Below are 22,754 nucleotides of genomic sequence, written 5' to 3' on the forward strand. Positions count from 1 at the left end.
GATTGAGGCGAGGCCTAGCCTCTAGAGAGTAGCTCGAGATCTACGTTGAATTACGCCGTTCTCGAATCGCTCCCACTTTTATTGGGAACTTAATACCATCCTATTTACGCCGACAGAGGGATGGAGTAGGTGGAAATGGATGATCGATCCATCAGGTTACTCGGATCGCTAAGCATACACCAGTTTACGAACTCTGCCGGCGGCTCGAGAATCCCAGGCATACGAAACGAAGTCTGTACACCAGCGGCGTGTAATGGACGCGGTGAAATCGATTAGTCGCACGAGGGACGTACGACGGATCGTGCGGGGCGAGATACAAAGGTCTCGCGAAAATCAATCCTGACTTCTAATACAGTCGAAGTATGGTATCTACGGACCGAACAAAGCCACGACTCGCCAAGTATCGAAATAGGACCAAAGAGATCGTAATTTCGTGAACGTTGATAGGTGTTCGCGTTTCCGAAGGATGTACCAGCTAAGAAGTATAAAGGGAGTTATTATCCGTTGTTCTCTTCCATCCTGGAAGACTGAACAGAGAGCCGAGATAGCAGACAGCGGCGTTCAATGGGAAGAAGCACCCTCTTCCGGCATCGACCTCGAAGGGGTCTGGCTTTTTGCGTATTCGAGTCGGAGGACGATGGCGAGGCCGTTAAAAGGGGGCAGAAACACCTTTTAATTCCCTCCGCTGAGACGCGCGTTATATTTTATCCGGGGGTGTTGTCGCTATCAATACCGACGGGGTTTCTTCTCTCTTCGCCTCGACCTTTACCCTCTTTACAATCAACCCTTATCTCACCCTCCACGTTTCCTTGCTCTCATTTCTTTCTTTTTTTTTCTTCTCTCCTCCCTCCCTCGTGCCTTTTCCACCTTCCCAACAGTCTATTTAATTTAAATAACTTTAAAAAGTCTTGCCACCCCCGCGGATATCAGATTTCCGTCGCACGCCGTTTCGTTTTCTCGTCTTTCGTTCTTCGTCGTACTCGTCTGGAGAATACGCGCAGGGGGCCGCGGTTTTATCCGGGTAGGCTCTGTCTCAGGCTCTTTGTCTGCCTCCTCGTTGTCTGCTTTTCCGAGTTTCCTGTCTTTCAAGCTTACTCCTCTCGTTTCTTCTCCCTACCTAGGCCAGCCGAGCTTTTATTCCCTTATTTTAATCTAAAATAATTCTACCAATAATAACTTCATCTCGGCAGCGCATCTTCTTTCGCGCTAATTCTCGCGCCAAAGCAAGACGCGGAGAACACTCTGATCTCTCGGTAAAAATAATACCAAATTCGTCGCGCTTTGTCGTGCACGGTGCTTTAATATTCAATTGAAGGTGTCGCGATTCGAGTGTCCTTCTAGGAATCCATCGAAGACGTCCGTGAACGTGAAATTTTATGAAACGAGACTGTCGAATGAAATTCTCGCCGTTTTGAATTCTGAACATTCGCGAGAGATCCCTTGCAAGACTATTCACGGCTACTAAAGCACAAGTGAACGTTTGTTCACGTTGTGAATCGTTCTTCTTTCAACTGTCCTCGCTCGCGAATTCGAGTAATAAAGAAGGGAGCTGGATGAAATTCGTTAAGGGCAAGGACCGGTCGATAGATCATCGAAATTGACCGTGCAAGAATGTGACCGTTTCGCGAACGCAATATCGATTGTGGCATCGGTATCTTGGTAATCGGCCTTGACGAGAAAGTTCATCGTGGAAACGACGGAAAGCACAAAGTACATCCGAGGAAAATTGCATTCCTTAGAGTTCCCTTCCTGACCCAGCCGAGAATCTGGTGAACGCCAGGCATCGTTGAAACGCTTTCTACACGCTTCGCTGCTCGCGCTTTTCCGCTAAGAGTCGAACTAACATTCGAGAGCGCCGTCGAGACCTTGGACTCTTCCTTGCGAAATTTCCTTCTTCGTTTTCTCGAGATACGCGAGAAAGACCTAGTCGAAGACGATTGCTTGCTTACGCTCTCTTTAATTAGTTACTAGTTATTCGCGAAACAAAAGAATTCACCAAGGACCTTGAATGCGTTTTTAATAGGACGCCGCGATCGGTTTAGCTGGGAAACGAATTCCGGGCAACGTAGGATCGAAACAACTCGCGAATAGATAATTAAACGTTTGGCAAGTTTGCTCTGCCATTTCAACTACCCTTTTAATGGTTTAGCTTCGCTTCATCCTCTGTATTAAACGCGTTCAACAGCCATACGAATTACAAAGCGACTATCTTTTCCGTCCGCTAAAGCTCGAATGACACACGAGTCATTGGCATCGCGCCGGATACAGCGTTTATCGATCCTCGGGCTAATTGCTTTGTCGAAGAAGCGCCATAATATCGCGGAATTATTGTTAATAATATCGTTCGGCGTTCTCGTCGACGAGATTTACGTGAACTCGATCGAATAAATCGTAAAGGGGAAAGGGATAAAAAAAAGTGACCGCGTGGTGCAACTTGGTTTCGCACAGAACTGGAGTTGCCAAGTGGAGAACGAACGAATTCTCTGCGGTTCCGAGTAGTCTCAAATCGTGTTATCTGTTTCGCGAGCGTTCGGTCGGGAGTGATTCCTGTGGGAAAGTAACCGATCGAGTGTGGCGCCGGGTGATTTGTGCGTGCAACGACGTGCAACTGCAAGGTGAAAGTAACAGACAACTTCGGACGGTTCTACTAATAAACTTTGCGGCCAGATCCAATGCACATTCAGTTCGTTCCACCGTTTCGCGAACAACGCGTCCATTGGAACGTTGTTTTATCCTCTACTTTTTCGAATTTGCGTTCACAGAATTCTCTCGTCCGTCAGAATTTCGTTCTTCTACGTGTAAAACAGCTTTTTCGATTTCTGACGTTTGCCACTCGATCCTGCCTTTAATACGCAAACGACGCGAATATTAAATTCGATATCAGCCACGAAACATGAAAAAGTCCACGGTCCAAGAACCGGATCTTCTCTTCCATTACAGGTCAGTGGAGGGTTCAAAGAACAACTTGGACTAGGTGTTTGAGACTTCGAACGGAAGAATCGATCAAACGCGGCCGTGGAACGAATAAAGCTGACGGCACGCTAAAGGCTGCCCTTGCCCTTTACCCGGCATACTGAGAGAAACACCAAGAAGACAGATCCCTGTAATCTGCTACGGCAAAGGTCGATAAATAGAGGCTGCCAGTGTGAAAGTCGGATCATCGTGAAACTCGGCTGATAGAATATATAATCGAGGTCTGTAATTTGGAGACCGTAATAACCTGACAATCTCGCGAGTTATACGTTTATAAATATTCAACTTTTCTATAGGTACGAGTCGATGATGAGACGAACACGAGCGTTAAAATGCTCCGACTGCTGTCTCAGTAGATGTAACGGAAACTTTTCTAAAATTGAAATGGAAATTTTGTCAGAAGTTAGCGAGATAATGAAAAAGGTGTACGCAATGGAGGGCAACGTGTCGTAAAAGGGATAAACAGCGTGCTAGGCTATGAAAGCGCGAAACTTGTCTCGATAGCAAACAATGGGAGTGCAGAAATTCGCGACGGAGTTTGATGAATCGAAAGAGGTAGACGGCCAGAGAGGGTGGAGAATGGGCAAGGATGAAGAGGTACAGCGGCAGTTAGCCTACTATCTAGCGTGTTTATGGTAATTCGGGCCATCCCGTTGACCCAGGAGTAGCATGCATATACATCAGCCTCCCTCTTTGACGCCGATCTATCCAGTCACTCTCCGGCAACCAGACCCTCTTGCACCCTCTCTATTCTCTCTGGAGACCAAACAGTGCCTGGCACGCCCATGTCTACCTCGTGCAACCTTCACCCTTCTCTTCCTTCTCACCGTATCGCAGCCTGGCTCTCTCACCCGTTTCCATCCTCTCTTCCTCTCTCGTTCTCTTTCAAATTCGCCAGCGTGCAGCACTCTTTCGATTCCCTGTACCACTCCTTCCCTTCGTCTCTCCCGAATGCGACACGAAGAGCCACGCAATTTGGTTGGCGGCCAATATTTCCATTGGCTGGACAAAGACCTCTCGGAACAAAGAGGGCTATGCTAGAAAATTTTTCTGAGATTTCAACGTTTCCGCGAGGGAGGAGATGGCGAAGAAGGAGAAAGAAGGGCGAAGAAGGGCGAAGAAAAGGATTTTCTCGACGTGAGCTTGGACTATGTCACCGGAAAAGGTTGGGGACATTTTCGGTGGTCCATTGGAATTATTGGCAGAAAGCAAAACTCGAGGAAATCGTTCACATAATGGCAAGGGGACGACGATCGATGAAAGTTCAAGAGCGTTTCCGGAAAGAGCGCTTCTCATTGGGAAGTCATGGTCTTTATGGATGAATACGAAATGCCGAGCATTTTCTTGTTCGAAAGATGTGACCACACCCTCCTATTCAAATGAATCGACGGCGAATTCGAAGCCGAGGCGAGGCTGAAACGGCTAGAGGAAACGATTCTGACGTTCGTTTTGCCAGCAGGTTTATCGATGCGTTATTTCGCAAATGGCGAGCCATTTGTCGTGTCCCGTTCGGACCTCGTCGCCACGTTATATCACGCATGGCTTCGGTCAGCTATTCAATTCGCATGTTTCCCCTTTTTCGTTGCCATTCCGCACGCGTTTCCTCTTTAACGCACGCTTTTTCCGATTGCACAAGCTTACGCCGCGATTCTATGCGGTGAATTGCATCCGCGGAACGTGCGGCTGTTGCTATGTGTATAATGTCGTGAAATTTATGCTCATTTTCAGGATCGTCGAATCGTACGCGTTATCCATTAATTTTCATTGAAACAAAAGTACAAAAAAATTCACCGCTGCAACGCACTGACGATGAATCGGCTATGAAATTCCATTATCGCGAAATGTTTGTTAAACGATTTCGATCGTCAAAAGTTTTGTTCTCGGCATAACGTACACGTCCATTTCATTCGCCCCTCTTTGTATGCTCCTACATTTATGCGTGTTTCTCGATGTAGAAATTTACACCTCTCACTTTTAACACACTCTTGGGCGCGTGTTGGCATTAGCCATGAAAATTTGTTATACCATCAACTACCTCTGGCCATTCTGTATTTTATTACCCGTTTTACTACCTTTGAATAGAGAGAGTCGCACGAAATACTCGGCGTTCTTCATCTTGACGCATTTGAATTATCAATTTCGCACCCGTTGTAGCTCTACCAATGTTCGTCTCGTGGCGTTTATTTTATTCCTACAGAGCGATGGATTTTCGCGCGGAGCAAACCTCAGCCTCGTAGACAAAATTTCAAACATCAAATTTGCAACGATAAATTATTCAAAATCTAGGCACCGTGTTTGATAGGTAGTTGCGAAAACTTGGAAGTATCGCTGGAAACACGTTCGCCTAAAGATACACATTCTTAGCTGTAAAAGCCAGAATAAGCGCCACAGATACGAGTGCAGAAATTTTTCAGGTTGCCGGCAAACTGTGGCGCAATGTAAGAGACCGCGAAACGCGGTAGAGTATGAGGTAGCAGAAATTGGTTGGCCAGAAAGCGCTTTAGCAAAGTAGGTGATGTCAGAGGTTACGGAGCTAAAGTTTTCGAGCGCGGACACGATGTAAGCTACTTTACAGCGGTCGTAGTGCAGAAATTGCAAAGAGAACGGCGCGTAAGCTCGTTCGTCACGCGTACGAAACAGTCGTTCTCGTTAACGAGAAAATTAGCTGCCTGCGACCTTTTATCAAGAACGTTGTGCGCCTCGAGCGAAAGGAGACGTAGTACTTTTGTACTGTAGTTCGCTTGGTAAGTGTGAAATAAGACGAGGAACTTTGATTCTTACTCGCGAAATTCGCGTCAGCAATGGCGAAATCGCGTGTATTTTAGAGCTTGGTTCGCGAGCTCCACGCGAAGAACGATACCAGCTTTATCCGGATTCTCGAGCGCTGCGAATGGAGCTGAAAACGAACTTGCAAAAACAAAGATTCCTTTGCAGATGGATTAAGCTTTTTGCTGGCACGCGAGGATCTAATACGGAGAATGCAACGCTCGAGAAACGTCAAAGAGAATCCAGAGTTAAACCGCAACGCAGGAAACCGTGAAATGGTAAGAGCAATTGTGTTAGAAGAGATGTCGGACGGTGATCTAACGTCACGCGTGAATTTGTCGGAGCCGCTTGTCGCAACGCTTTATCCGGATAAGCTGATTGGAGGACAGTACGAAGGTGCGTCCACCTCCGGATTGGACGGACATTATCAAGATTGACCAAGCGCAACAACAAAGAGCCACATCTTCATTCACGAAACACGAGGTCGAAAATAAATTAACACGATGCAACGTCCAAGATTTCGACGAGTCTTTTGCCTCGACGAGGTAGAACAAACAATTATACGACAGCTTCCTGAATAATTCATCGTCCCGATAATCACGTTTAAGAGCGTGAAGGCTGTGCTCGCGCGCGTTGACGAGTCGCGAGTGGCAGCTGGGCATCGCGCGGTTCCTCTTCTTGCATAATTGCGTGGCTGTAAAATTCACGTCTGTCCATGAGGCTCTTGACAGGTGAAAAAGCGACCTGGCTCTGTCAAGACCTTAACCACTTCCGTGCACGCGCCGCTCCGCGTCGGTTTTAATTGCACCCTCAACCGGCGACCAAGTTGCAAAAAATAAAAGAAAAAAGGAATCAGCGGGGGTTTGGCCTTTGCGCCAATTGGCAAACAGGGACCGAAGAATATTCAGGGGAAAAATGCGTTAGTCGCGAGACCGAGTTTTGGATGAAAGGGAGAGGAAGAGAAAGAGGAAGTGAGAGACGGGGAAAGGTCGCGGTCGATGGTGGTGGTGACCGAGGTCGAGCCAAAATGCAAAGCCGGTAATCTGATTTGGCGGCTCGCAGAAGGCAGTGTAGCCTTCAGCCCAGTAGCTTTAGCCCGATGGTATGCGGATTCCCGTCAATTATACATTATAAACAGTCATAAATATGCAAATTCCACGACGGCGCGAGACCAGGGGTGCGTTATGTTCGCGTGCGTGAGCGAAAGCACGGTTGCGCGATTCCGAACCTGCGAGCATCTCCCACGCGGATTTGCACCTTCCCCTTACGACAGACAAACGCAATCTCCACCCATTTTACGGCGCAATTGCGCAAGGGATTAATTTTCCACGCTTCGCTTTAGTCTGACTTTAATGCCCTTCGATTTCGCCAAGCTCCTCCGCCTTTCCTAATCAAAAACACTTTGTCGTTATGTTTTTCATGTTAGATCTCAAATGGAAGTAAATTTCAGTTTCATTATGTTTCATTAACCTTTGTATACATTATATATAAGTGTAATTTTTAAACTTAATCAATCTTCGATACGAGAAGGTTAAAGAAAATTGATATTTTAAGCACTTTCCAGTAATAATGTTTCAGCGATTATACGTAGTATATAGCGTTATAAGATGCCTTTAGCCAATTATTAAGGTCACCCAGGTAATCTCTAAATGTTACACGTCTGCGGACATATTCACTTTCTCGCTTCCCGGAGCAATTACATACATACAAGGTATATTATGGTTGCGCAGAGTAATTGCTTCCATCCCTTACTTATCTATATAATTTCTAAACATCGAATCGAACCTTGGGAAATTACCGTTTTGAAAAAATGTACTCGGAATTATACTACGATTATAGACCTCATTTGCACGATATGAATGCAATCAGGACGTATGGAAATTTTATACGTTTTTAAGATCGACCATCGATATTTTTAGAAATATCGTGAACAAATTTCATACAGTGGTTCGTTGCAAATTAAAAAATCAAATAATCCAATAACAGAAACGTGAGCGAGTTTTATGGAATTTTTTTTTTTTTTTTTTTTGGTCATAAAATATAGTTGGTCGTAATTTCGCATTTATACGTTATACATACGGGTCATAGAACTATCATGAACGGAACATTTTCATGCAAATCAGCCCCCTTCGGTATTCACCCTATGGCTTTTCTTACGAGCACAGAAATTTCATGACGGACGGTCGTTAGCTAGCGAAAACAATTTCTACGTACGATAAAACGTATCGACGCGGAATCATGGGAATTCATGACCAGTTCCAGTCAGTTTACCGATTCAAGATCAATGCATTGGCGCAGGCTGTGTTGCACGTTGCGGCCCATTGCACCGAATGCAGTTCGTGCTGATGTACACGAACACGAGTTTGCAGTGGATAATGCGAAACACTCGAATTACATGCCACGAATGGATCCATTACCCGCGCTCGTTTTCGTGTACATCGAACAGAGGATGAAAGTCTAGTGGCAGATATCACGACTATCACGCAATCGTTGACTTCCCACCTAGTATTTACCGTCGGAATTACGCTCAATGGAATACCGCCATTACTTTTATCGGATACACAGTCGGTGTTACGTATATGTATATACATATGCACGTAATTTGTATTTTTCATGTTAATTCTTTACTCGAGATTCAAACCGACTCAAGACCGTTTCTTACGAGAAATTATAAACGATACATATACGTTATCGTAGTATTGTATAATTATGGCGAAATAGATTTCGCATCGGGTACAAGGGAAGTAGAATATAGCAATCCTGAACTTTGATATCAACTCCATCTCTCTCTTCAGCCGCTTCCCTTTACTCCCGTTCCTCTTGCAGATGGAAATTAATTAATACGACTTAATGAAAACGGATAAATATCGAACTGTTTCCAGAGAGCCATTTTCCAGAGAAGGTAAACAAGTAAATGAGAAACGTACAATAATGTACGATAAAAAGTCATGTTTATTTTAACGTGCAATTGTGCACACGAAGTCTAATTATAGGTTTATAGGTCAGATATAGAATTGCATCGTGAGATAAAAGCAGCTACGTTCGAAAACGAACATGACGCCATATGCATCATGGTGGCACAAAAGCTGCGAACAATAAAATCACGAAACTCACCGAGATGTTGATGTTTATTCATTCTCCACACCACTACGCCGTCCATGGAATGCTCTCCATCCGCCTCGTTTGTCGCGGTCACTCTTATTTATGTACCGTACATACTTATTTCCCATCTGTTAAATTTAATTACGCGATTACGCTGGCAGAAAGCGCGAAACTATCATCGAACTAAACGACGAATCGTTATTTTTGAGGTCGAGAGATGGCGTGAATTACAACTCGAAGGGCTTCGAGTCGACTTTCGCGACTCTTACTTCCGCCACGGTTTCGAGTGAAATCGTGCACGATTGACGCGCGCTCGTGTAGCGAAGCTTAAGTTTAATTGAGACGTCGAAGTATGTTTACGCGATCCGTATGTTTAGAATACCGTGTCCCGTGGAGCCGAACTGTGAAACATTAGATAGTGTGCGTGTATATAAGCGAACGTGGTTGAACGGTTGTGTGAGCACGCAACGGCATAAATGTATTTACGATCCATCGTAACCTTTGTGAGCAGTTGGATACAACATGGATGCGACGGAAAACACGAGTTCCTGCGTTCTCGCGTTGCTACCAACTCTCTCCTACGGATCGCAGGTGCGTCGCATGCGTACACCTACGTAGATACACAGTTACGTACAATATAATACAGTGTTTGATGATCACTTTGTAATTGTTCGTGGTATCGTGTAATACTGTAATGCATCGTGATTTCGAGACGTCTGTTTTATTGAGATGAGTACGGAATAATTATATACAGTATTATGCGATGCGATTGTGTATTGTACGTCAAATATACATAGCACAAAAGAACAATACGATTTAATGGCGTTTGCACCTAGCGTCACGACAATGGCGACAAATCCGAGAGATATGTATTTAGAAACAACGTTGTAGAGTTATTTGAATACAGAAACGATGAAATTGTCTTTGATTCATTACAAATTGTTCTTCTTGGTTATACATATTTGCAAACATATAACCTAGCTTATCAGAAGCAAACACCTGAACAATGTGGTCCGAACGTGAGTCTTAACCTATCACTGATAGCGTATGATGTAGCTCGCTCGATATTTTGCTTCTTTGTGTACCTTTACCCGGTGTTATGCTATCATATTTCTTTTCTCCCGAGATACGGATACATAAATTCGATCGGAAAATTGGTATGCCAAGGCTGAATGTTAAAACACACGGTGTACTACGTTTTGGAAATCGTTTCTACTCGAAGAAATTTCTCATCGATCGTGTTCGCTATGCTCGATTAATTTCGACAGGTGTCAGATCTCCGGCGTGCCGACTGACAGATATCAAAATAGTCGAAATACGGCCTGTAACGTATCTATCGTTGTCAGTGACGTGACATCGGTCGTTCATATCCGGCGTCAAACTGCGTGGAATACCCCGAAGGTATCGGACTGGATTCAGGATATTGAGTCCACTAATAACGCGGCCCCTCGAAAACCCTTTGGCCATCATTCCCTTGACTTAAATACACGGCAAAAAAAAAAAAAAAAAAAAAATTCGCCACTAGTCCGACAGCGTACGATACAAAATTGCGACAACTGGAACGAAGCCAATGTAACCATTTCTCCTCCTTTGATACACACTGTGCATGTACGTACGTATATGTAGCTACATCGCGCCGATTGAAAATCAGCAAAGAGAGAAGCCGCACCGTTAAGGGCAATTATCGTAATTATCCATAGACGAGATCGTTCTAAGCGTCATAATCTCTAGAAATTAGCTTGCTCTGTATTCTGGATGAATCATCGTCTCTGAGAGGCGTATGACACGCGTGCAAATCACGATGTTCCACGATTTTCCGCCGCACTGGACTTCTCTATTTCCATCCTCGATATCTCCGGTCATGTTACATGCACTCTCGTGGTGCTTCTCTCTAATGTAAGAGAGACGTTGCATAGCATGCGTGCGGACGAGCTAAGCGGATTACTCTTTCTCTCTCTCTCTCTTTCGATGTGTTTCTCTCAGGATCTCTCCGTCCTTCCTCAAACGCTGCCCCCGTTCCTCCAACAGACTCGTGGGAAACAAGGCGGTACGACACGTCACGGGACCCCCTTGGTGTGCGTGTCAAATGCGTGTACAACGTCGTTCACGCACTGTTGTTGATCGCCCCCGATGCAGGCCAATTTCGCTGCTTGGCTTCGTCCTGATCGGTTGCCTGCCGTCGATGTCGATTAAATCGCTCTCGGACTCAATTCCGTGGAAACCTGAATTTGAGTGTCGAATAACGTCACTGAAGGCGATGTTCCTACGTAGATAGACTCGATAAAATCGTACCTTGCTATCGCTAGACAGCCAGCGAATGGTCGTGTTTCCATCGATCTAAATACACAGCGACTCACCTGTACGTATGTAAACGAATTTACACGATCCTTTGTCCCTGCTAAAAAAAAAAGGATGATCCAATTTACGGAGCGTAAATAAAATCAGGAAATCTAGCGCGGAATAGTTTTACGATCGAAAACCGATGTAAGAGCCTGCAGGCAACGGGAGATTGTACGCTGGATAGATAGGACCTGGCTGACTTTTATAGGCCACCGCGAGGTGTTGGTCGATAAGCAATTCATTTCACAAAACTCCGTTTATTCTCTTTTTTTCCTTTTTCCTTGCCGAATTTTCCTTTTCTTACCGGTTCGCGTTCACGCTCGAAGGATTACATCGCGATTGAGATTGTAGGAGAAGTTACCGTTGTAGATAGCGCGAATCGGCGGAGTATGCCACGATGGAAAGCACTATTCCTGCTAAGTCGATTGCTGTAAGGAGCATTGCGAACAGCTCGAAATGCGTCGGTTCTGCGGCGTCCTTTGTGAGTGTAATCTCGTGTCGCGTGCATGTACGAATATGAATACAGGCATATGTAGGTGGCGTATACATTAGGGTATTAACCTAGCCACACCTAGCCATCCCGTTGTAAGACGTTTCCTTAATTAAAGCCATCGATTCGCCGACTGACTAAACTCGGCTCTGGCTCGAAGAAACTCCAAGGATTTCCGAAGACCTTCGTTTTAACAAAACTCAACGTTGCTCTGATAATATTTCCGTCTGTGTACAGGGGCATCGTATAGGAAAGGCGACGGTGTTAAGTCACGCTCGTTAAGTATGCTTTTTAACGTCGGAAAGAAAGTCGTTGGTAATGGCGGATAATGACACGCGTTTGCACGACTCGAAGCGAAAAGTAACGAGGGGCTGTTACGCGAAACAAATGGCGCTCAAAGTTCGTCTCTGTCGTATACTAATTAATGCCGAAAACTCTAATAAGCAAGGCTCGTTTGCTCGGTCGAAATATCTTAATGAAACCCTCGGGACTTAGCGAGTTTCTTGCTGCGTCCGAGAGAGTATTTCCAGCCACTTGCTCAAGTTCACTGGAATATTAATTTACAGCCCCTGCGGATACACGTAGACGTTTTTAATCGCCGTCGATATTATTATGCAGATTAGCTCGGGTGTTGCAAAGAAGTGACATCGTTCGGTAAAAGCGGTTTAAACTGCCACTTAATCTCCTGATTCGAATTTCGTTTCTTTCGTCAATTTTTTTGTCTTCTTTTCTTCCTCCGATCATTTAAGAAAAACCGTTAGCTGGTTGCTAGGTACGAAGGTAGAACGATCGTAGAGGGTTGAAAATCGGGATTCTTAAACGACAGGCTTAGATCTAGCGTTCGCTAGATTTTGTCCGGGTACTTAGCTCGCCGGAATGCGACGCACAGAGAATGAGGAATGAGACTAAAATATATCATACTCGCGGCGACTGGCGGTTCAAGTGCTTCAAAGTATGCCATTAGGGCGACTTCTCCAGCTAATAACCATGACGTGGCTCTCTTTACGGTATTAGCATCAATTAATTTCATCGACAAGTTTCCTGATAATATCGATCGAGAAACTTCGCACATGCGGTAAACTTGCTCGGTTACGGTAAGTACATGCCACGAGTGCTTATAGGTCTTTTGCATTCGCAATCGAAAGTTATTAGGTCGAATATACTGTAGAACCGTCGTTTCGTCGGAGCAATTCTCCTGCTTGATAAGGTATTCCTGACGTTTAAGAGGAAGCGTTCCCCGTTATTGAAATTACATTTCAAATCGAGTTTCCCGACGTTTACGTACATAGGTATATTCTTCAGAGGTACAAGTGAATGGCAGAGCAGCGCCGAACGAAACAGATAATTCGTATCAAATATTGTCGAGAATTATGGGTCTTAATCGCCGAAATAAATGTATAGGAATACTTAGATCACACATACAATTGATATCAAAATAGTTTCAGACTTATTTAATATGTGATTTGCAAGATCTTCGTCGATACACGTTTGCACGCTTCTCAGCACTCTCTTTGCCTCACCATCTTCTATACCACACTACCAACGGAACAGTTGCATTCATCCGTTTTACGAGACGCTGTGCACACACATACTCCAACACACTCATACTCATATATGTGTGTCATTACTACGCGGCTAATCTAGTGTAGCGCACAAAATTACACGTATCTCAATAAATATAACTTGAAATAGTTTCCGCTACCAAGCGCTATCAAATATAGCGTTGATCTGGGAGAAAATTTTGTTGCGTTGTCGCGTCGAACTCTTTTACCCTATAAAACGGTGATGATCTATTCTGGACGTTGTAACGGCAATTATTAACGGTCGTAAGTAACGCGAAGTCAACGGGGTGACTTAAATTAGATCGCGAAATAGATCGCGAGCGTAGAGAGCATTCGTGCTGCTCCTGCCAGGCGAATAACCTTTGATAAATTTGACGCAAACGCTTAAACGGTGGCGCTAAAAGGGTAAAGATCCACGCGGGATGCACCCCTTGAAATTGGATCAAAGCGATGTCTTCGTAAATTACTCAACTCGATAGATTTAAATGGCCCTTTGGTTACAAGCGAAGGCGCACCGATCTCGATCACCTTATTTTCGCAGTCTGGCGCCAGGCGACGAGTCAAGGTTATATCAACAGGGAAGAGGGAAAGGGTTCGGATCTTTACTTACCGCCGTTCTAGGATATCCGGGCCAATGGATCGGGACATGTCCCTGGGATTTGCGGATTAAGCCGACCAACGACCAAGGAAGGGCGTTATGTCTGCGTCTGGCTTAACCACCGGGATAGATAACGTTGCCGAAAGATATACGGAGCCGGATAGTTATGGGCTCACATTTTATTTCAACCTCGCCTCCGTCTTTCCTTCGATTTTCTCTGCGGCTCTATTCTTATCACTCCGAAGGGTATCGAGCTCGTCCTGCAGCCCTGGCAAACTTCTCAAAAGGCTACATGAGGCTATGTGATTAATCTCGTGATTAATCTTGAATCGTTAGAATTTCTAGCTTCCTTTTAAGGTATCGTTACATAGATATCGATCTTAAATGGTGTACAGCTTTTCATTTCAAGAACTTCCTTCGAGAGCGAGAGAGTATTATTTACCGTGGTCGTAATACCTTATAAAATCTCTGCGGTGTCATAAGTATTCAGATTGTGGAGTCAGTGTGGCACTTGAAATTCTAAATTCGTCATCGGCCCAGATTTCGTTTGTCGTCGGAGCCGTGGTTCAAACGGGATCGACCCTTAAATCGAATTGCAGGAACTCGCCGAGGCGTGATGAAAGAAGTTCGAGGTTTCTTCGTTCCGGCTCGAAGCGTTGCGAGCTTCCGCTCGAACGGTGGATAGACCGGCTTGTTACACTGATTTACTTATGGGACAAGTACTTGGTTCGTTACCTGCCCTCGAGATTCTATAATATTATGAGGAACTCGATCGTGTGCATGTAGCCGCGTACTTCTTTGCCGAAGTTTGCGGCACCGTGAAGGATTTCGCGTCGACTGTATTCAGCCTGTGTTAAGAAACGGGCAAGGGAGGGGGAGGAAGGAATGACGAAAGGACGAGAACGTATCGATAAATTGTAACGTCAAATTTATTTTATCGACGACTCGTTATCGCTGCGAATTCGATATACCTTTTGCCTCTCGAGAACCGATATGGCTTTTTCACAGAAATTCTATTTTCTAAGAAGCAAGCGATTCTTCTTATTCTTGCGACACGACCTACTTTTCCAATGATATTTAACGACTCGAGATCGAGAAACGGTGTAACTCCATTTCTCAGATTTCCGTTTGTCGATATGGAGAAACTTGCCAGGTGTTTATACTTTTCACTGTCGAATATTATGAAAAATCTCCGCAATTTTATTGATGACGGACCTCGACGTGGCGTAAAAGGATTAAGTAGAAATTCTCGATCGCTGTTTCATCGACAATGTAAACGCGATCCATGTTCCACGAAACACGTCGTTCTTTGTCGTGCAACTTTCTTTCGCGAAACGTCAATTTACCTGGGGTGGTCTGCGAACGAACAAAAAGACCATTCGAACGCAGGGTAAGGAGCCAAAGTATGGCGGATATTACAGAAACATAAATTTGAAAGCAGCCATCGACCGGATAGTTTCTGGCTCGTTGCCAATCTGCTTCTTATAAGTCGCGATACGTATGAGCTTTTACATGGCGTGCGTGCTCAGTCAACGGTTAACGATGTGTCAAAACTATTTTTGTTTCTCGTATACGCGATACATTTATGACGAGGCGTTCATTCCTGATTTCTATTGCAGTCACAAAATCACAAAATATACAACTTGTTATCCTTGGTGCTATCAAAAGGTTTCTGGATGAAAACGAAGCTGTAGAAATGCAAGAGAATCGCATTTTATCACTTTCGAGTATAGGTCTATCAACGGTTTTACGTGTTCATAGCCGGTGAGCATCCTCAAAGGCTTTTATAATTATTTCGTTAAACTGACAAAATAACGATTCGCTGCTCCCAAGCGTCCAAATTGTGGCACAAAGTGGAGAAAACGGCCGTGTCGCGGGTCACTCACTGATATTTAATTCGTGTCAACATACTCCCCTAAAGGGACCAATGGTTTCGTTTGAAGGGAAAGAAGGTAGAATTAATGTATCCACCGGTTGGTTAACAATACCTGTGCTTCCCCTAAATCTGTGAACTCGGTTTCTTCAACCGTATCATTCCGCGAATGAACTTCGTGATTTACAAACCCCTCTGGCTATCGTATCAGCAAGTGAATTATTGCGACAAACCGTGCAATGTCAACGCGATTAGAGAAGCTTTTATCAGATCTATTCGTAGCTCTCTCAACGGTTACTCGACGAGTATTGGAACACGAGCGTTCAAAATTAAAAGCAACCGTAAGAATGTCACGGTCTGACGTTTACGGATTATTACAGTATCGCGCAAATACGAACGTGAAGATATACACTGAGGACTTTTAAGGTTACACCGGCGTGTAAACTCTTTAAACGTCACGTAAAAGTAGTCAAGTGGCGAGACAAAATTGCCAAGCGTTAATGTCCAAGATTGAAGAGTCTGGGTGCTCGACCGAAGAGAAACACGGCAGATCGAGCCTCGTGACGGGTTTGATGTTGCGAGGTCGATGCACTGTCGCGATTCACGACGGAGTGCCCTAGATATGGAAACGGACCAGGAAGGGAAAGAAATCGTGGAGGACTCTCGAAAATGGTATTGAAGCCGGATGGAACACGAAGAAACAGCCGTGGTAGCTGTGTACTGGCAGGATTTTTGCGAGCTCAAGTATGGCGCAACTTTCCTAGGAATATAGAAACGTTCGAGAGCGAAGTAGCTAGGAAACGAGGTCTTTTCGAGCGAAGCTAGTAACAACCAGCGAAATCCAGCGCCAGACCTCGGTAACATCTCGCTTAACTTTACAGTCGTTGAAAAGGAAAACGCCTAAAGCAGTGGCAACGCTATGGTTTCCACTCCACGGTTTCTAGTTTCAATTTTCGCACGGGATTCAAAGATTTTATTTAATACACATAGTGCAACCGCCCTTATCATACGATTTTTCATTTTGTCTTTTACACTACTGTATGCATAGACATGTAACATATTGACCGACGTTACATATTTTGTATGCTGCAACTACGAATCCGAAAGATTCATTTACACATATCTTAATTCGATTGCTTATATTTTGAGTTTGTTTGTTTGTTTACATTGTAGAATTGCTTTGACAACACTTGGGAATTGCCATTCTAAGCTTTGTTTGTTTACATATTTCGAAGTTGTTTATTGACATTTTCATGTTTATTCGTTTATATTTTCTACTTACAATTAGTTACAACATTGACCGTTCGTTTATACTGCGACTAGTTGGCGTACAAAAATCGATTACTGCGTCACACGAAGCGTATTGAGGAAAAAAAAGTAGCGAACAGGAAGTCAACAGGAAAATTTATACTCTGGCAACGAAATTTATAATCCATAGTCGAAACGTAACCTCGTTTCGTTCGAATTTGATCGAAACTAATGTTGGGAAAAGAGGGACGTGGTAAATCGCGGGAAATTGCCAGCGATACAGGCAAAAATAGGACGGAAGACTGTGTACCTTTGGTGGGATGGTATGCGTTACGTTTACGTACTCGTACGTTAAGAGAGAAATAGGGATGGAAATTCGCAAACGTCTAGCGTTGCGCTTAGGCCGGCGGCTGTATATGTACGTGTGTACATTTGCCATCCAATCTCGTTGCGCAACCCTTTGCTTGCTTATGAAATATCACAAACTCCTGGGGTTGTTAATCAAACAATAATAAGCTTCTACCCGCATGCCGCGGAGCGATACAGCGCTAACGGTGCCAATCTCCTCCGGTGGCATTGTCGTGATGCGTCTTCAACGACGATTCAATTACGCTCCTAGTATCATCTTATTTGCTGCGATGTTTTTTATTTTCTGTCGGCGAATTGCGAGGAAGTCGGCTGCCGTGATACGCTAACTTCCTCGTTTAAGATGCAACGCGCCGATAATTTTCGTTCGTTCTGCCTGTGTGGCGATTCAACGACGACGGCGACACGAGTTACTCGAGAATTTAATGCAATAGGAAAATTACATCGGCGAGGTCTGGATGCAGCCGAAATGCACGTACATGGTATCGAGGCCTTACCAAGCAGAACTCTGGCAAGACTAATTCAACAGGCAAATTGTTTGAGGCCAATTGAGGTCAGAGTGCCTCTCTTCTGGCCGATCTCCCAGCGCCTTTCGCGGAGGCGAGACTCTAATGAAAGTAACTGAAATACTGCTACTGAATGTCGTACTTCGGCTCTCATTCTCTTAAGCAAGTGCCTTTACCTCCTGTCTCTTTGAGAAATTGCACGCGGCCTTCCTAATTACCGAGAAAGGTTCTAATTTCCTTGGGTGCGTTTCATCTTGATCCAGATGCTCCTAAGAAATAATTTCTTCTCCATTAAGCAGCAAGCTAATATAGCGCGTCGAGAATCACTTGATTTATATCTAAACGTATTCTCAAGCGATGCTTCAACTCCATAAATTTCGGTTCGACAACCCGAGAAACTTGAAAAATTCCAGTGAGATGAGAATCGTGATCGCGTAAAGTCGATACCTTTCGAACGGAGAAAATCTCTGGCAATAAAGTGCTTGGTTACATTACAGTCCCCCCTCCTCGGGTTCCAACGCTTTTCCGCGTTTCATCGAAATATCGACGTGGAATTTTCGACACCGAGCAATTATCGACAGCGGTCGCGTGTCCGCCGAATCTTCCCCTCCAGGATCGGTCCATTACTTTCGAATGGGCCGGCGATATGTGCGAACCGATGCCTGGTCCCTTTTCGAGCGTATTGCCGGCGACGAAGCGGCCTATAATTCAATCTTGTCAAATCCATTAACGCCGCCAGCCGCGGTCAGCTCCCATCGCCACGAGAGACATCCTGACTCAGCATGGCGGTGCGTTCTTCCATGATAGCTAAACGTGCGTGTCGTCGGCTTTTTTCCCCAGCTATCCGGTCATTTGCAAATATATTCGAACGAACCGTAGGGTTGTCGCGCAAGAAGTCCACTTAGCAGAAAGGAGAAGGATTTACGGTGAAAATTGTTCTATCGTGAAATAAAATTGGATTTTACATTGTGGGAGAAAAGCAAGCGCGATTTTAATTGAGCTCGCCGAGGAATGTGCTCGGCGTGGGTGTGTCGTTCACCTTCTATCTAGCTGGATAATAGAGCACAGTCGTAAAATCTGTTCCGCATTTCCTCGCTCTCTTTATGGCATACATGGCCGTGCGTCGTTCTTTATCTCGACTCGGTCGCGTTTAATTCGTGGAAAAAGCAACATTTTCAGGTGCGGCACCGGTGAGCCTGTATAATTGTCTCTCGAGCTGTTCACTCGTCATTCGGACAATTACGTGCTGCTCGTTTTGCGGTAGTAACTTTGCGTTAAGATTAATTATATAAAGAAGCTCAGGGCGAGTTCTAATTGATACAATCAACCAGCGCGGCGTATACCAGCGAATGTCGCTCGTTCGTACGGTCTCGCGGTCGTTGTTATTCATTTTTATCGCGTCAGGCCGCTTGTTAATTCAGCCGCGATGATGTTTAATCTCTCGGAACTTGACGTCAGTTTAACGAACACCTGTCACAATTAGTTGGAGTTTATTTTAATCGCGTCAGAGAGTTTTTAGCGGCGTCGTTCCCTATTAGCGTGATTCGCGCCAGGTGCACATGTTATTCGTTAATAGAATGGTCAGCCGCATGTTTGTCCTGCATTCGAGATGGCTAAGAATTAATTAAGAGGAACGTTTACGTTATTTATCGAGCAATAGCGGTGCTAAGCTGATATCGATTATCGTTCCCGAGACGACCGATCGTGGCTCCGCGATTTAATACAGCGAATCCGCCGGGGTATTTATCAAAGTAGACAAGTAGAGCGATGCAAACGACGGTACACTATCGTTCACAATTAGAGCGATACGCGCTCGCTAAGCGCACGACGACTGAAGGAACGTTGCATTCACGGCGTACCACCCATTAACACGGAGCAGAGATCCACTCCGGGATGCGGTGCACGATATAAGTAGATCCATCATCATTGAGAGTAACGCAGCAGGTACTTCACTCTCCTTGCCCATTACCGAGATTTCTTCCCACGATGCGCTCCGCGATTCATCTGCTTTGCTTTATACAAACGTTCTGAAATCTCTGAAAAACCTCTATCGCCACGCGCTGCTTGTTCCCTTTGTTCGTCAGTTCCGACGATCGTGCCTCTGATTCGTCAACTGAATAGCCACGTTACGATATTCTGCTCGTTTCTATTCGCTCTGCGCCGTCAACTCCGTATTTCTACTTCGTTACCATCATTTGCTTGTATTTTAAATTCGACGAAGATAGGTATGCGCGATACAACATTTTCGAATATACACAGATCCCTTGCGATATAAAGACGACAATTTAATAAATTCGAATTTACAGAAATTGTATCGTGTAGCGAAAATATGATCGAACGATATAATGGCGTGGAGAGGTCGACTTAGCATGATCACTTTACGCGAAACGGCAGGGTGCTAGAGTAAACGCATGCAAATGCAGGCCCAACCGTTGCACAGGTATACCTTTAATTCAACATCGCGCCACCGTCGCACACGGCTGGCCACGGTACGTTAACAATGGGGTAAACAGAGAAAATTACCGCTTGCCACGAGCATCGGGTCTTTCCACCCCTTGCCCCCTCCCAGCAGAGGTCATTTGGTTGGCGTGACAACCCTTCCACGCCCTTTCCCCCCGCCGTTCCTTTTCGACATTCACCTCCAACCCCTGTGTGACGAGCCACCCCCAACAGGCGCACAATGCGCTTAATGAAACTCGATATAGCTCGACCGATAACCCTACCCACCCTACCCATTGGATCCCGGCTGAAAGCTCGTCCACAGCCACCCCTTTGACGGACGTTTCGTTCGGGTGGGGGTGTCTACGAAAAAGGCAAATTAAATCCGCAAGTAAAATCGCGTGGTCCCCGAATAGAAGGGCCGAGAGGGAATCCTGGCGGAAGACAGCGAAGGGTTTGGGCGACAATGGCCTTGTTAAGGCACCCACTAATTGCAGCCAGCTCCTTAATGGATCCTTGCGAAAATTGCATCGACCTAAGCCGGTTACCGAGAACACGCTCGATCCTTTCTTCTTATTCTTCCTTGGCCGCGCCCTCTCCGCCCCTGTTGGTTTTGTCCTCGTCATAGACTGATTCATTCTTTTGGCTTGCGGCTTACGAGGGTATCAGGGGCTGTTCGATCGAGCACGCGAAATAAACCATCCTTCGTGTATCGGTAAACGAAGAAGATTATTTCTCGATCATTTATACCGCAGATTCTTCTTATTTATTCTTCTTCTTTATTCTTCTTATCTAGGTACCAATAGTCGTCGATTATACAAGCAAACTTGCGACATTGTCTCTTAATAAACAGTCGAGCAGACGGTCTTCTAAATTTTGTAATGGAGTCCTCTTCGTCTCACTTCGCTCGTATTCCCAACGTACGGTCCTTGCGAGTCTCGGGTATTTTTTTCTGTTTTCCGTGGTGGCCGGGTTTAATCGGCTGAATCCCCGTCGACCCCGTGCTCGCCGCGCGTTAAACCTCTGCCAACGGCTCAGGCTATTTTAGCAGATCAAAGACAGCGGCGGAGAGATTGATACGCGGTCCGCGGGACACGCCTCGCAAGATCCTCGTCGGCTACGTTCGGCCGGCCGATAAATAAAGTTAGGGCTGGCGCATTCCCCGCGGAATTGTTTTGTCGTCGACGTCTCCTCGGGTGCTCGTTAACGCGGCCAACATTTTCGGCATTCTGTCTCACCTTCAGACGCTCCTCGGTGCAGCTGTTGCGACGAGCATTCAGATTTTTCGGCCCGCCTCAAGCGACACTCTCGTCGCGTCTCTCTCGGCTCGCTCAACCAGAGACGCCCTTTACACCGCGCTACTTCAACTTGTTCCGTCGTTTACCACCTAACCGGATAACAATTGCGTTTCCGACAACGTTGCCGCCGAATCAAAGACCTTCTTAACAACTCGATTCAACGTGGAACGCTGCGTAAATACTTCGTTAACCGAATAAACTTATTCTTTGAACATCTCGTTGAAAAGGATCGTCGGAGGTAACTTTGTTTTTGGCGCAATTCTAAGGCAATTCATCGTATCGCGGTAACGAGCATTTACGTTCCAAAACGTGTGTCATATACCGCTTTATGTGGAATATTTGTCTAAGCGTTCTTGGCGTGCCAAACGCACGTGATTCCATTCCGAGCCGTCGTTTGAAAGGATTTGAGGTAGCGGGAGAATGGCGGGACTCGTAAACTAGACGTTATAAATCATATGGCATAAATTACGCGGTGGTTTCGCGGATTCTATGGAAAATTGAGCGATGCTAGGTAAATTTTATAGTTTTCCGATGATATCCAGTCGGCGACCAGACCGATAACATCGGAGACGCGTGGCGTTGCGGTTCAGTGGCGCACACTCGACGCGTTCCGTCGACTTGAAAATATATGTCCCGCAGAGATCACAGACCGCCATTCGTTCTCTCTAGCGGCGCTAAAATTAAGCGACATTCCTAAGCCCGGCCCACTCGCCGGAGCAGAAAACGACAGAGAATTCGCGAAGGAAATGAGCCACCTCAAAAGAAACGGCTATGGATGCTACGCATTCTTGAATCGACGGCCATCGATCACCAGGCTGCTCTTTATCCTTCGTTCTTCCCCGCTTCTGATCCTTCTCCAAAGAAATCTCGCTTTGTTTAGGTGGCACGTGAAAACGATCTCGATTTCCAGACAATGGATTTTCGTTTTCTAAATAATCTAACATAGAATTCGGTTTGTTCCATTTAAAAAGAACAAAAATCTTGAAAAAGGTATCAAGAAGCGAATACAACAAGGAATGTACGTACAAGAGATAATGTACAAGGGACTAAAAAATCTAGTTGCACTTCCTTCTGCCGGCAATTCCATCTCCGTAAAAAGGAAGAGCAATTGTAGATTAACCTGGTATTTGTAACGGTGAGATTGGAAAAGTTTCTTTCGTGACTTTATGAAAGAAGCGGCCAAAGGAGAAAGA

At 45.2% G+C, this 22,754-nt stretch overlaps 1 protein-coding gene and 1 long non-coding RNA gene across 5 annotated transcripts in view; one reads left to right on the forward strand and one right to left on the reverse strand.

Moving 5' to 3' along the window:
• Positions 1–22,754, reverse strand: part of LOC132912565 (uncharacterized) — a 228,945-nt gene that overhangs the window by 158,199 nt on the left and 47,992 nt on the right. Inside the window, exon 1 of one of the 4 annotated variants that reach the window (XM_060970072.1) lies at positions 8,854–9,056. The exons of the other annotated variants lie outside the window; for them this stretch is intronic. The gene's annotated coding sequence lies outside the window, so the exon portion shown is untranslated. Of the gene's footprint in view, positions 1–8,853; positions 9,057–22,754 lie in introns of those variants that run through there. 4 annotated transcript variants of the gene reach the window in all.
• LOC132912569 (uncharacterized) overlaps positions 9,070–22,754 on the forward strand; it is a 163,737-nt gene continuing 150,052 nt past the window's right edge. The window contains exon 1 of the long non-coding RNA XR_009659235.1: positions 9,070–9,432. This is a non-coding gene — a long non-coding RNA (uncharacterized LOC132912569). The remainder of the gene's footprint in view (positions 9,433–22,754) is intronic.

This window comes from Bombus pascuorum, chromosome 12 (genome assembly GCF_905332965.1).
Source record: "Bombus pascuorum chromosome 12, iyBomPasc1.1, whole genome shotgun sequence".
Classification (NCBI taxonomy): Eukaryota; Metazoa; Arthropoda; class Insecta; order Hymenoptera; family Apidae; genus Bombus; species Bombus pascuorum.